Source organism: Gorilla gorilla, chromosome 1 (genome assembly GCF_029281585.2).
Source record: "Gorilla gorilla gorilla isolate KB3781 chromosome 1, NHGRI_mGorGor1-v2.1_pri, whole genome shotgun sequence".
Taxonomy (NCBI): Eukaryota; Metazoa; Chordata; class Mammalia; order Primates; family Hominidae; genus Gorilla; species Gorilla gorilla.
In genome coordinates, this window is record NC_073224.2 from 176,815,247 (window position 1) to 176,828,762 (window position 13,516).

General features: G+C 39.4%; 1 long non-coding RNA gene across 2 annotated transcripts in view; it reads left to right on the forward strand.

Moving 5' to 3' along the window:
• Window positions 1-13,516, forward strand: part of LOC129527185 (uncharacterized) — a 169,483-nt gene that overhangs the window by 140,765 nt on the left and 15,202 nt on the right. Inside the window, exons 5-6 of one of the 2 annotated variants that reach the window (XR_008672186.2) lie at window positions 6,265-6,362; window positions 7,261-7,404. This is a non-coding gene — a long non-coding RNA (uncharacterized lncRNA). Of the gene's footprint in view, window positions 1-6,264; window positions 6,363-7,260; window positions 7,405-13,516 lie in introns of those variants that run through there. The other variant, XR_008672177.2, reaches the window with a different exon arrangement.

Here is a 13,516-nt window from a genome sequence, read left to right on the forward strand (position 1 = left end):
CAGCTATTTGGGAGGCTGAGGCAGGAGAATCGCTTGAACCCGGGAGGCGCAGGTTGCGGTGAGCCAAGTTCATGCCACTGCACTCCAGTCTGGGCAACAGAGTGAGACCCTGTCTCAAAGAAAAAAAAACAAAACACCCAAAAAAAAGGAAAGAAAGCCGAATAATCCACAGACTAAGTAGATAACCCAAATAACTAAAAATTCATCATGTTTTTAATGTATTAAGTATTTCTAACTTTCTGGAAAAGGAAATAGAAGAGTTTGACTCTGTTTGAGTTTGGAAATGATTACAATCGGGTCTAAAATTCTAGAATTTTTTGAAAGTCATAGGTGTTGAAATGTTGAATTACAGCTTTGTAGCTCATGTGAATATGTATTTTTTTAATAGTATTCATAAGAATATAGGGTATAGTATAGCATAGCTTAAGTATTCTATAGCCTGCATGAAAAATGTATAAAATTATAAATTTTGGGGGAAAGTTATTAATCCGGTTAAAGTGAATTTTACAGTATTTTTCTACTTTGAGAACCCGAACTTTTTATTATATTCTTTTTTCATTTTAGCTCCAACTAATCATTTTCTCAGAATTAAAGAGATGCTTTCTCAGTACCATCAGTTTAGCATTAAAATATTCTGAGCCCTCCCATATATCTTTTCCTTCCACAACTGTATCATAAGTTCTTTGAGGGCAAAGAGATCTATCATATATTTTGCATTTGTCACAGCACCTGGGATTGTGGGCACTTCAGTTGCTAGATGAGTTACTTGTAAAATAGTTTGAAAGGCTGGGCGCATTGGCTCATGCCTGTAATCCCAGCACTTTGGGAGGCTGAGCTGGGCAGATCACCTGAGGTCAGAAGTTCGAGACCAGCCTGGCCAACGTGGCGAAAACCCAGCTCTACTAAAAATACAAAACTTAGCCAGGCATGGTGGTGCATGCCTGTAATCCTAGCTACTCAGGAAGCTGTGACAGGAGAATCACTTGAACCCAGGAGACAGAGGTTGCAATGAGCCAAGATTGTGCCACTGCACTCTAGCCTGGGCAACAGAGCGAGAATCCATCTCAAAAATAAATAAATTAATTAAATAAAATAGTTTGAAAAAGTCCATTTTCAATCAAGACTCCATGTTCAATATTATTCTAAGTATCTAGACAATTCTATGCTTTCCACATCAATGTCATGAGATTTGCTGCTTTTGTATCTCTTTATATGGTGATCTGGAACTATTTCTGCTCTCATATATTGAAAATTGTTTAAGACACATGCATTATTTTCCTTTAATTGAAGGCACAAGCAGAAATGATTAAAGAGTAAATATTTGCGGTGAGCCCAGGTCTGAATGGCGTACAGTTTCTTTGGTATGCAGATTCTTTTGCAGTTCAGTATCCTTCAGTCAGTAAATTTGTACTGAATGCCTCCTGTGGTCTCGGACAGATCAATTCAGGCACAGAGAGACAAAGCAACGTTAGTGAACCTGAGAGAAGGCATAGTGAGGGTGGGGCTCCACATGTTGTTTGCTTTTGCTGAATTTTAGTGTGCACTGAGTGACAGGTAAAGAGCTGGAGAGGTAGGAAAGGGACAGAGATGATGGGGCTGTGAGAAAGGGAGAAGATGCCTCCCTGGAGGCCCTTAGACACTGAGTGGGTATTTTGTGGGGGTAAGTGGGCATAAGGGAAGAGAGAGACTTAAGGAACTGCTATCCTTGGAAATTCTGCCTAATGGCCTGATAATCAAAACATTTATCCAACTCACTATGGGCTCCAAAAGAGATTTTGTATAAAGAGACAAGAAATTTATCTTCTGATTTGATTATCTATAAAATAAAATAAGAGTGGATGTTCATATATTTCTGCTTGGTATAGAGACAGCTCCTATAGAGAATAAACTTAATGAAAGAGAACTTTTTTTTGTAAAAGAAATCATCTTTTACTTTTATTATCTAAGTAATAACAGGTAGTATTTTTTGAGCATCTACTATGTGCCACCATTGATGTTAAGGGCTTTAAAATATTATTGTCACTATCATTATGATTATTAACAACTAATGTTTATTCAATATTTACTATGTGCCAGGATCTGTTCTAAGAGTTTCATATGTTTTAACTCATCTAATTTTAACAATCTTATGAGGTATGCACTATTACTTTCCTTATTTTCAAATGTTGAGACTAAGGTACAGAGAGGTCAAGTAACTTGCCCAAAGTCACACAACTATCAAGGAGCAGAGCTGAGGTTTGATGTCACAGAGGGGTCAAGATACTGTCATATTTATTAAAGAGGTAATGTTGGCTGGGTGTGGTGGCTCATGCCAGTAATCCCAGCACTGATCATCTGAGGTCAGGAGTTTGAGATCAGCCTGGCCAACATGGTGAAACTCCGTCTTTACTAAAAATACAAAAATTAGCTGGGTGTGGTGGCGGGTGTCTGTAATCCCAGCTATTCGGGAGGCTGAGGTAGGAGAATCGCTTAAACCTGGGAGGCGGAGGTTGCAGTGAGCTGAAATCGCGCCACTGGACTTCATCCTGGGTGATAGAGCGAGACTCCATCTCAACAAAAACAACAACAAAAAGATAATGTTATATAACATGCCTACTAAGTGCCTATCACATAATAGATATTCCTAAATTTTTTAATTTTTGTCTCCTCTATCTTCCTTCTTGTCCCCTCCTCAGCTTACTAAAAGAATGACTTTAATTTACAGGAAGAACCCACACAAATACTCACACTTCTTTTTGTTTTTCTCATCATCATTCTTAGACTTTTTGGTAAAGGTGTTTATATGATGTGAAACACAACGAAAGAAAAAAATTCGTTTTCTGAAAAAAAGCAAATGCTTCATTTACTTACCTTAAACAATTTAGTGGCTAACAAATGTAGCTTTTTTTTTTTTTTTGAGACTGAGTTTTGCTCTTCTTGCCAAAAATGTAGGTTTAAAACAGTATATTGGAAGTCCTAGAAGATGAGGGAAGGAGGGCAAGGAACAAACATTGATTGAAAACCTCTTAGCTCCTACGTAGAGTGCTGGAAACTTTATGTATGATTGCTTATTTATTGTTCACAACAACCCCTGTAAGGTATTGCTTATCAGCGCTATTTTGTGGATAGAATGTCCAAGGCTAAGAGAATTCAGACAGCTTCTTTGTTAGGAAGGGATGGAGCCCAGAATTCTCTGATGTCTATAGTGCTGTTGCCTCCCCCTCAGACCCAGGAACCATGTCTTTAGAATATTGATCCCAGGAAGTCTCCAACTCAGGAATTCCAACAAGAAAGAGATGATGCTAAAGAATTTACTAACGCCGAATTTTACTGGCAAAAAATTACTCTTTTATTACAAACAAATTCTTGAACAACACAGCTGTTTCCTCTTTTGAATCCTTGTTGGCTATGTTAAGCAGCATTTGGCTGAATGCTAATCCTTAGATTAAGCATCTCTTAATCAATTTGTCCATCATTACTTTGAGCTTACAAACTGTTGTTCCATGAATAGTGATTGTTTTTAAGAGGCAGTAAGAAAAGTATCAGCATCATTATTTGCTATTTCATACCCCTGTGACAGTACTCACTGTCTGTGATGGGTGACAGAGGAAGCGGGGCAAAGGAGAATGGTTATATTTCATTTCCACAGGCAGGTGACTGGTGGGCATATAGTAATATTGCTAAGGGCCTGTGCTTTGGCTTAAGGTTAGTTTCTGTTTTCATGCTTGCTTCTCTGACTTGACTCCCTGTTTGAGGCGAAGGAAAAACATTCATGTCATCTGCATCATCTGCATCCTGTTGGCATAACATTGTGCATTGAAGGATTAATCAACATAACAGTTTTTTTCATTTTTTTCAGCCTACTTCATGCTTTGAACAGAAGAGTTTTATCAGTTTTAAATGTTTCTTCATTTCTATAGCTTCTTTTATCTGAGGAGCTTAAGCCATTTTGTAGAGGCATTAAGTATTGCCTCAGTCTTAATATGTGAGACAAGGTAAGTAATTCTTTTTTTTATTATACTTTAAGTTTTAGGGTACATGTGCACAATGTGCAGGTTAGTTACATATGTATACATGTGCCATGTTGGTGTGCTGCACCCAGTAACTCGTCATTAACATTAGGTATATCTCCAAATGCTATCCCTCCCCCCTCCCCCCACCCCACAACAGGCCCCGGTGTGTGATGTTCCCCTTCCTGTGTCCATGTGTTCTCATTGTTCAGTTCCCACCTATGAGTGAGAACATGCGGTGTTTGGTTTTTTGTCCTTCTTGCAGCTCTTGCCAATAGCACGTGAACCCAGTGATGGGGAACTGTGTTTGTGTCCTTCCATACAGGGTGCTTGGTAAATACCTATTGTTGAGCCTTTATTATTATTATTATTATTATTATTATACTTTAAGTTTTAGGGTACGTGTGCACAATGTGCAGGTTTGTTACATATGTATACCAACATGGCACATGTATACATATTTTGAGCCTTTTCTTCCCACTTTAACTGAAGGTAGGAAATCAGATCTCATGTTAGCCATAGCCAAGGCTCGTTTTCTCCAGATTCATCCCTACCCTTCTTCCCTTTCCCAGCACCTCTGGTAGTTCAAAAAGGAGCAGAGTAAAGAGAGTCAGTCCTTAACCCAGTTCCTATGGACTGCTAATTCTAACATTTGTGACATTTTCGGCTCAGCTTTCTAATTTGTAATCATGGTCTACAATTTCAAGCCCATCTGTCTGATAGTCCCTGTCTTCCTCCTATTTCTCCTGCTCAGCTTTGCTGTGTTACCCACCCATGCCCCAGGATGCCAGGGAATCTGAAAGCAGTTTTTTTCTGTTGATTTTATAGGTGTGGATACTGAAATCTATGCAGCTTGAGAAAGATGCAGGTTGATCCCACGCTCAAAGAGCTGCTATGGAGTATCCTCTTTGACGGTCTCAGGGCAATTCATTCACATAGCAATCATTATATGCCTCTTTGTCTGGCATTTTCTAGGTGTGAGGAATATAGAGATTCATAAAATAACCCCCATCTTCAAGGAACTCACAGTCAGGAAGAACATAGCCTGCAACACAAATAATTGCAATATAGTAGAAGTGCCAATAGGAGCTCTATGAAGGGCGTGAAACAGGAAAGGCTACATAGAGGAGATGGCAGGTGAGGAATAAGGAGTTACTATTCTACTGGGGCATCATTTCAGTGTATGGGTGGGCATACCTGTGGCATTATTGCCCAGCCCCAATCTGTCTCCCCACAACCTGTGGGAACTTTGAAGGCTAACCAGTGTGTTTTATTTTGATGTTTGGTAGGCTGCTTTGATGATGTAGTTTACAACAGAAATGTGAGCAACAGTTTCTAATGGACGTCTATTGCCTTTTCCTTATCCAGCCTCTCTTTATTCCAGACTCCTCCCCTGCAATCTCCCTCTTAGAGACTGCCTCTCTGCCCTCTCAACCCAGAGCTAGGCATGTGACTAAAGCTTGGCTAATCAAAGCATCCAGTGCCTTTGACCACAGTAAGAGCTGGAAGACTGAGCACATGGCCTCTTCAGAGCCACTGAGATAGAAGAGAATTTTTTGCTGAAACTTCTGGGAAAGAAATTAACTTTCCTGCTGGACTTTATTCATGGGAATATGCTTCAGCCATATTCCAAGGGAGATCAGGACAAACATGGTGGGCAATAATGCTAAGAGAGATTGGTCTTTCCTGGTGTCATTAATTTGGCCCCAGATCAAGCTGTGCCAGCAGCTAGGACAATCCTTGGCTTTTTCTACTATATAAGCTGATGAAGCCCCTTTTTGCTTAGGCCAGTTTGGATTGGCTTTTGAGTTTTTACTCACCCGTGGTTAATAGATCTAGAAATGTTTATGCTGAAGGGGAAAACAGCCAAGAGGAACACTAATGCATTCCAAATATTTCAAGGATATTAGGTAGAAAAATTATTAGAATATTCTGTGTGTCCCAATTGGTAGAACCAGAATTAGTGGGTAGAAGTTTCAGGTGGTCAGATTTCAGGTCAAAGTAAGAAATAGCTTTTTAACTCTTAGGGTTCTTTCCCAACGATTCAATGTGAAGAAGTGAACACTTTTCTAAGTTTCTTCTAAAACAAGGAGAGTGGAAGGAACATAGCAGCTGCCCCCATGTTAAAAGCACCTCGAAATGATCCAAGGCAATTTAAAAGTGGTCTGATTACCTTTACTAATGCATTGAGATTTAAATACCAGGGCTTTCATTTAGCTTTGCGTTCCTTTGTGTCGAAGAGGATGTGGTTACTTACTTACTCTTATTTCTCTAGACATTCTGGATTGTGACCTGTTGGTGGGCCATGAAATCAATCTGGGGTTGAGAGCATCATTCTTTTAATAAAACAGAAGAGAATCGTCTGCAGTAAGGGTAAGAATTGTTTTGTGAAAATTTTAATTCCATTTTATGAATAAAACACACATATAGAGAGGTAGTATAGAGTCATGGTTAAAGGCATGAACTTTGGAATTGTACTACTACAGTTCAAATTCTAGGTCTTCTATGTATTAACTGTTTAGAGAATGAAATGAGAGATACAGGCAAAGAATCGAGCAAGAGCCTGGTAGTTAGTAAGCACTCAATAAACGTTAGCTACTCTGTTATTAGCATTATTACCAAATGGGTAACTCTTAGGATCCAGAGATTGACTCCTATGGGATAGAGGTGAAAGTCTATCTCTCCTTTCCAAGTCCCCAGATTTTGCCAAACAAACCAAAACTTTCTTTATGATTTTGTTAGTGAGAAAAAATTACCAGATGTTTCTTACATCCACTGGTGGTGCCAGAGGTGCTACATTGCCAATTACCATCAAAGCCAGTAGCAGGACCATGAAAATAACCCAAGTCATTAGCTTATAAACTTTCGCATTAGACAGAGGGCATGTTTATTCATCTTTATATCCTAGTGTTTCCCTGAGTGCCTGGAAAATAACTGCTCAATGTTATTAAACAGCTCTTAAATTTGGCCTCTTATCTTTTGATGCTCTTTCTGCTACCTAAAATTCCTCTGTCCTTTGTTTCATTAAGGAGTCTTTCTTGCTTTTGTTTTTGTTTTTTTTTAAAAAAGGAAGAAAATCAGCCCTGCTCCCCACCCCAGCCCCTCCAAAGGCTCCAGAATACTCAAGGATCATGTGTGCACACACGCATTCCACACACATATTTGATACCATATTAATGACTTTGCAATCTTCAGGGATATTGGCTGTTTTTAAGCATCTCTTATATATCCTTGTCACTGAACTCATGATTTCCCACTTTATGTCATTCAGAACCCATGGATGAATACCATCTGGTCCTGGTGATTTACTGCACAGAGTCCCTCAAGTTGCTCCATACCTTTCTCCTGAGAGACTGAAGAGTCTCTGTCAAGGCCGTTCTCTGCTTTGCCATAAAATGTGTCCTTGGAACAAGAATTTCCCCATTGTCTTCTTCAATAAATACTGATTCAAAGTATTCATTTAGCCGTTCCTCTCCTTCATCATTCCATTTAACATTCTCTTTCTCCTAATGAAAGTCCCTAACATAACAGACATAGTCACCTTACTAAAATGCCAGGGATGCTTTATTACTATTATTATTTATCTTGATGTTTCTACATGTTTTTCATATTATCTCTTTGACCTCTAACAGTCCTCACCTGATACAGCTTGAGCTCCCATCAGAGTGTGTGGCCTATAAAGAATGTGTGCTTTTCAGTAGAGTGGCTTTAAAATAGTTATTGTTGCCAGGCGTGGTGGCTCACGCATGTAATCCCAGCACTTTGGGAGGCCAAGGCAGGAGGATCGCTTGAGCCCTGGAGTTTGAGACCAGCCTGGGCAACATGGTAAAACCCTGTCTCTACAAAAAATACAAAAATTAGCCAGGCATAGTGGCGCATCTGTATTCCCAGCTACTCAGGAGGCTGAGGTGGGAGGATTGCTTGAGCCTGGGAAGTCCAGGCTGCAGCGAGCCATGATCACACCACTGCACTCCAGCCTGGGTGACAAAGAGACACTGTCTCAAAAAATATATACAAAATAAAATTTTCTTAAAAAGTTATTGTTAGTTTTTCTACTATAAAATGAGTATATTGTGCCTAGAAAATTTGGAAAATTTAGAAAAGTAGAAGAGAGTGCATGTTTATAAAAATCACTTATGATCCTCTTCTGCATAGATGGTGTGTTTAAGGGGCCTTCATTTGCATTTCTTTCTGAAACCTAACCTCTCTGATTTCCCTCTCTTCTTTACTTTTATTCTTGTGTGTTGTACTGTGAGGATGATGAGAAACAGCACATTCTCTATCCCTCAAACATGGTAGGGGTCTCCTCACTCAACCTTTATAAAGGATATGTTAACAGGTATGTCCTGCAGGCAGCCCTGGCCCCCCAAAAGCTTCAGCTACTGCACATTCTCTATTTTCATGGAATCCCACTTTCCCACAACTACTAGCACCTCACCGGGCTCTCTCTTTTGCATCGAATCCCTCTTTTATTCCACCAGCCCTGTTTTTCTTTTTTTCTTTCTTTTATTATTATACTTGTTCTTCTCACGGACCATCATCTCTCCTATACCTCAGCAAATTTCAGACGAATCTCATAGTAACTGACCTCTGACTTGGCCCCCAGAACTTTCTCTGATGAACGTCCCCTCTCCAGTGGGCCAACTCTGACCAAGGTTCAGGACCGTTTGGAACAGAGCCATGGCAATTTCAGGCTGTTTCCTCCCAGCTTCTCACTGGGCACTGTGGTGCAGTGAAAGAACGTGGCTTTGGAGTCAGACAATGAGAGTTTGTATCATGGCCTTTCACTCTTTGGGCTGGTAACTGAGCCTCACTGAACTTCCTAGTCCCTCATCTGTAAAATGGAACAATAATACAGTCTACTCTTCTAGAACATAACTTTTACTTTATTATTTATCTAACATATAATGCATTCTGTGTTAGGTATTATTTTGACTGCTTTACAGATACTAGCTCACTTATAGTTACAATCCTAAGAAAGTGTGGTTTATTTATTCATTTATATTAATTATATATCCATTTATAATGAAAGTTTCATTACAAAGCAATTTTTGCAGTGGAGAAAAAAGGGTTAGAAGCTAGAAAGTTTCAGACTTGTCATAACAACAATTTTAATTTTTCCTGTGGGATTTTCAATATTAAAGTTTGCTTTAGAAAAGATAGCTGTAAGTATTGTGGTGGGTTGAATGGTACCTCCTCCTTCCCCCAACAGATACGCCCACCAGGAACCTGTGAATATGACCTTACTTGGAAAAAAGGGTTTTATGCCGATGTCATTAAGTTAAGGATCTGGAGATAATGTCATCCTGTATTAACAGGGCGGGCCTTAAATCCAGTGACACACATTTCTATAAAAGATGGAAGAGTAAAGACGTGCAGACGCAGGGGAGAAGGCCATGTGAAGACAGAGACAGAGGTTAGATTGATGTAGCTACAAGTCAAGGAAGCCAAGGCTCGCAGCCAGCCTCCAGCAGCTGGAGAGGCTGCTGGAGGTATGACATGGGCTCTCCCTCAGAGCCTCCACGTGGAACCAATCCTGCCAATGCCTTAATTTTGAACCTTGAGTCCCCAGAACTATGATAGAATAAATTTCTGTTGTTTTAAGTCACAAATTCTTGGTAATCTGTTATAGCAACCCTAGGAAATGAATAACAAGTATATTTTGTTATCGTAGGCTAAAAATCATAAATTAAGGGATCAAAACTGAGCAGAAACACACCTAAAAGCCCCAAATTATGAACAAAATATAAAACCAGATCAAAAGCAGCAGGTTCCTGGGCCTTTAAAATAAACAGTGTCAGAGTTCATTATTACAAACGGTTAACAACAAAACAGAAGTCAACCAGCTTCCCAAACAAAGCTGCCAGATGTTGGTCTACTGGAATACCAGCTTTTTAGAGGGTGAGGTGCCAATTCCCTGTTACAATTGTGTTGTGACCATTTGAAGTCCACATGATGCAAAAACATATTCCTTGCTTAATCAATCAAGTTATATCCAGTAGTCAAGTACAAACTAGAGCAGAAGAAATCTCTGCGTATATCCTGTTTTACTATGAATCCTACAAATGAAATCATGCAAATACAACTCCTAGGACATTTACTGGCACATAAAAAGTGTTCAATGCATTCTCCCAATTCCCTGTAGAAAGTAGCTGGTCATAGCTGGTCATCAGGAGATGCAAAGTAGGTGTTTTGTAAATATTGGGGATATATATTTCTTGCTTGAATTACCTTGCACTTTTACAACACTGAATATGCTGTTGTTTATAAACCAGGCCACAAGGCTTTCAATACACCTTGTATAAGGCAAAAATTATAATGACTAGGGGATGATATTATGATATGTTAAGGACTGATGTTTAAACTTTTATAAGTTAAAAAAGAAGTGTTTGTTATTAGTGTCTTCATGGGATGAAATGAGTGGAATCCAACATGATAAAACATAACATCACAGCAAACATTCAAAGATCATCCTCATGCAAATCTTGTCCATTCATTCATTTGTCCAGTCATTCAGCCCTCTTAGCTAATTATTTGTTGTGTGTCCAGAACTACATGAGGCACTCCAGAACTTAAAAATAATGCAAGTTAAGAGTCCTGAGGAACACTTGAGATAAGATGTGTAGTGTCAATTAGTGAATGAGTCTGAGATAGCAGCAACAAGGCTGCATGATGTCATGGAACAGAGTAAGTGGCTATGGGAAGGAAAGTTTTAAGTGATATTGGAAGGGAAAGCTTTATGGATGAGGTCTTCCAAATTGGGTCTTAAAGGATCATTAGAGAACGACTTTTTAAATGTGTTTGCAGCTCTGCTAATGACACACCATCCTTCCAATCTCCAAGCCTAAAAGTATTGCATGGTGCCTAGCACATACTAGGTACTCAGCAAGTATTTATTGAATGAAAAAAATAAAAGAGTGAATGAGTCATCATTGCCCCTCCATGCAGCCCCAAGGCTAATCTTCCCAATACATAGCTCTGTTGCTATCATTCACCTCCTCCAAAGCCTCAGGGATTCCCTGCTGCTGCCCCAGAAAGAGTGGAAAGTGATGAGCCCATAATCTTCAAGTCAAATAGTCTTGGGTTTGGCTTCCAAACACTTTCGATCTGGCCCCATTTCTATTCTATCTAATCCTATCTCTTTTTCATAGCTTTACTGTTCTTTTGTTACCTAAACCTAGCTATGTCACCCCTGCTGCACCCTCCAACCTCCATTCTACCCTCTGTTCTCAGAACCTGGCATCCGCCAACCTCTCCAGCTTTTGCTTTCTTGTCTGTGTCCTTTAAGCTCCTCACTGCCTGGAAGATGCCCCATTTTTCTCTCTCCTCTGGGCCTTTGCATTTACTTGGAATGCTCTGTTTGAAATATTCCCTACCATATTTTATCCCCACCCTACCCCCCATTATCAAGCTAACTCATCTGAATCTTTAGGGCTTCAATGCCACTTAATTCTTGAAATCTTCCCGGTCTCCCTGGGCTGTTGGGCTCACAAAACACCTTGTACTTCTTCTGTGTAGCACACACGATACTTGATTGTAATGATTTCTTTATAATGGTGCTTTTCTTACCTAGTGGTGGTGTTGTGAAGACTATGACTATGTCTGCCTGGTTCGTGGTTATCTTTGGTGCCTAGCACAGCACCTGACCTAATAAGTATCTTTTTTTTTTTTCCGTTTCCTTTTCTTTTATTTTGAGACAAGGTCTCCCTCTGTCACTCAGGCTGGAGTGCAGTGGCACAAACACAGCTCACTGCAGCACCAGCCTCTTGGGCTCAAGCGATCCACCTGCTTTAGCCTCCCAAGTAGCTAGAACTACAGGCAAGCGCCATCACACCTGGCTAGCTTTTAAATGTTTTTTGTAGACACGGTGTGTCCCTATTTTGCTCAAACTGGTCTCAAACTCCTGGGTTCAAGCAATCCTCCCATCTTGGCTTCCCAAAGTGCTAGGATTATAGGCGTGAGGCACTGTGCCCTGCCACAAGTATTCTTTGAATCAATTAATGAGATGTGAAACCTTCTGACTGCATGCTTCTGAGTGGGTAACTTTGCCTCTCTGAACCTCAGGTTTTTCATTTGTCAAATGAAAATAATATTTGTCTCATGAATCTTGTACACTTAAAATATCACAGAAATATTTGCTTTTAATGACCTCCTGTGAGTATTCTCTCACTTGTCTTTCTCCCTAATCTCCTGCTTCACTCAATAATGGACAGCTGGCACCAAACTGGACTTCCTGCTTTTTCCTGAATGTGTCCTATGTTTTTCCACCTTTGTGCCATTGCTCATGGTGTTACCTCTGCCTGGAATCTCCTTCCAATCATCTCTCCATTTCCAAATTTTCTCTATCTCAGCTCCGTGGAATTCCCCTCGAGTGTTTTAGTCAAAAGTTGCCTCTCCCTCTCTTTAACTTTTGTGGTATTTTATCTGTCCCTCTCCTAGAGCATCTATCACTTTCAGCATTGTATTATGGTTACTTATGTACAACTTCCAGTACAGCAAGTTCTAGAGCCAGTCTTCTTGGGTTCATATCTCAGATCCACCTCTTTATCAACTATACAATCATGGGCTAGTGAGTAAGCCTATCTAAACCTCAGTTTCTTTCTCTGTAAAATAGGGATAATAATAACATCTATCTTATATGTTCTTGGGATGGGGGACATTAAATCAGATTATGTAAGATCGTTTAGCACAACGCCAGACACATAATCAATAATTATGTGCTTAACATAATCAATCTCATCATTATTATCATCTCTTCTCCAATTAAACTGTGATTCCTGAAGGACAATGATGATATTTTTATAGGACCCCTTATTGCATCTAGCACAATGCCTGGCCCCATAGTTGGTGCTCAATAAATGTTTGTTGAATACAAGCATAGATAATAGACACAAATATAGAAAAGTATGACAAAATAATGACCTTTTCTTTTGCTATAAGATGATGCAAATTTACTGCATTTTGGGGCTTTTTAGACCTACTGTCCCTGTAGAGTTCCCTAACGAGCATGAACATTTGAAAGAGTGCCTAGTAGAATAGGCCCACTATGTTGCCATCAGTCTGGAATTTGGAAAATTGCAAGCAGAATTAAAGAACAGTATTAGAATTATTTATTCTTTCTATGCCCCTTTATTGCATTCATTTTGGGGGAAATTATCTATTCTTATTTAACAAGATGATTACATTACATATTCATGTAGAAAGAATTTTACCAATTTGTGGAAACTTTTCTCAGATCTTGCCACATGTTAGATGTTAGGCAATGTCTCATTTGGAGAGCGAAAAAACAACTAGAGCTACTGTGATTTACAGCAAGGCAAGTTCTGAATTTCCTTGGTCAAAAGAAAATGGAAACTACATTAGTAAAATACAGAGGTTCGTTCTTCTAAACAGTCTCTTATCTGGAAAATATATGTAGTCATTTGTCTGACTTAATAAGGGGATAAAGCAAGTTTCGCTTATCTTAATTTTGCCTGTAATGAATATTCCAGATGAAATTTTGCTATGATATGTGACTGCTCTTTCAT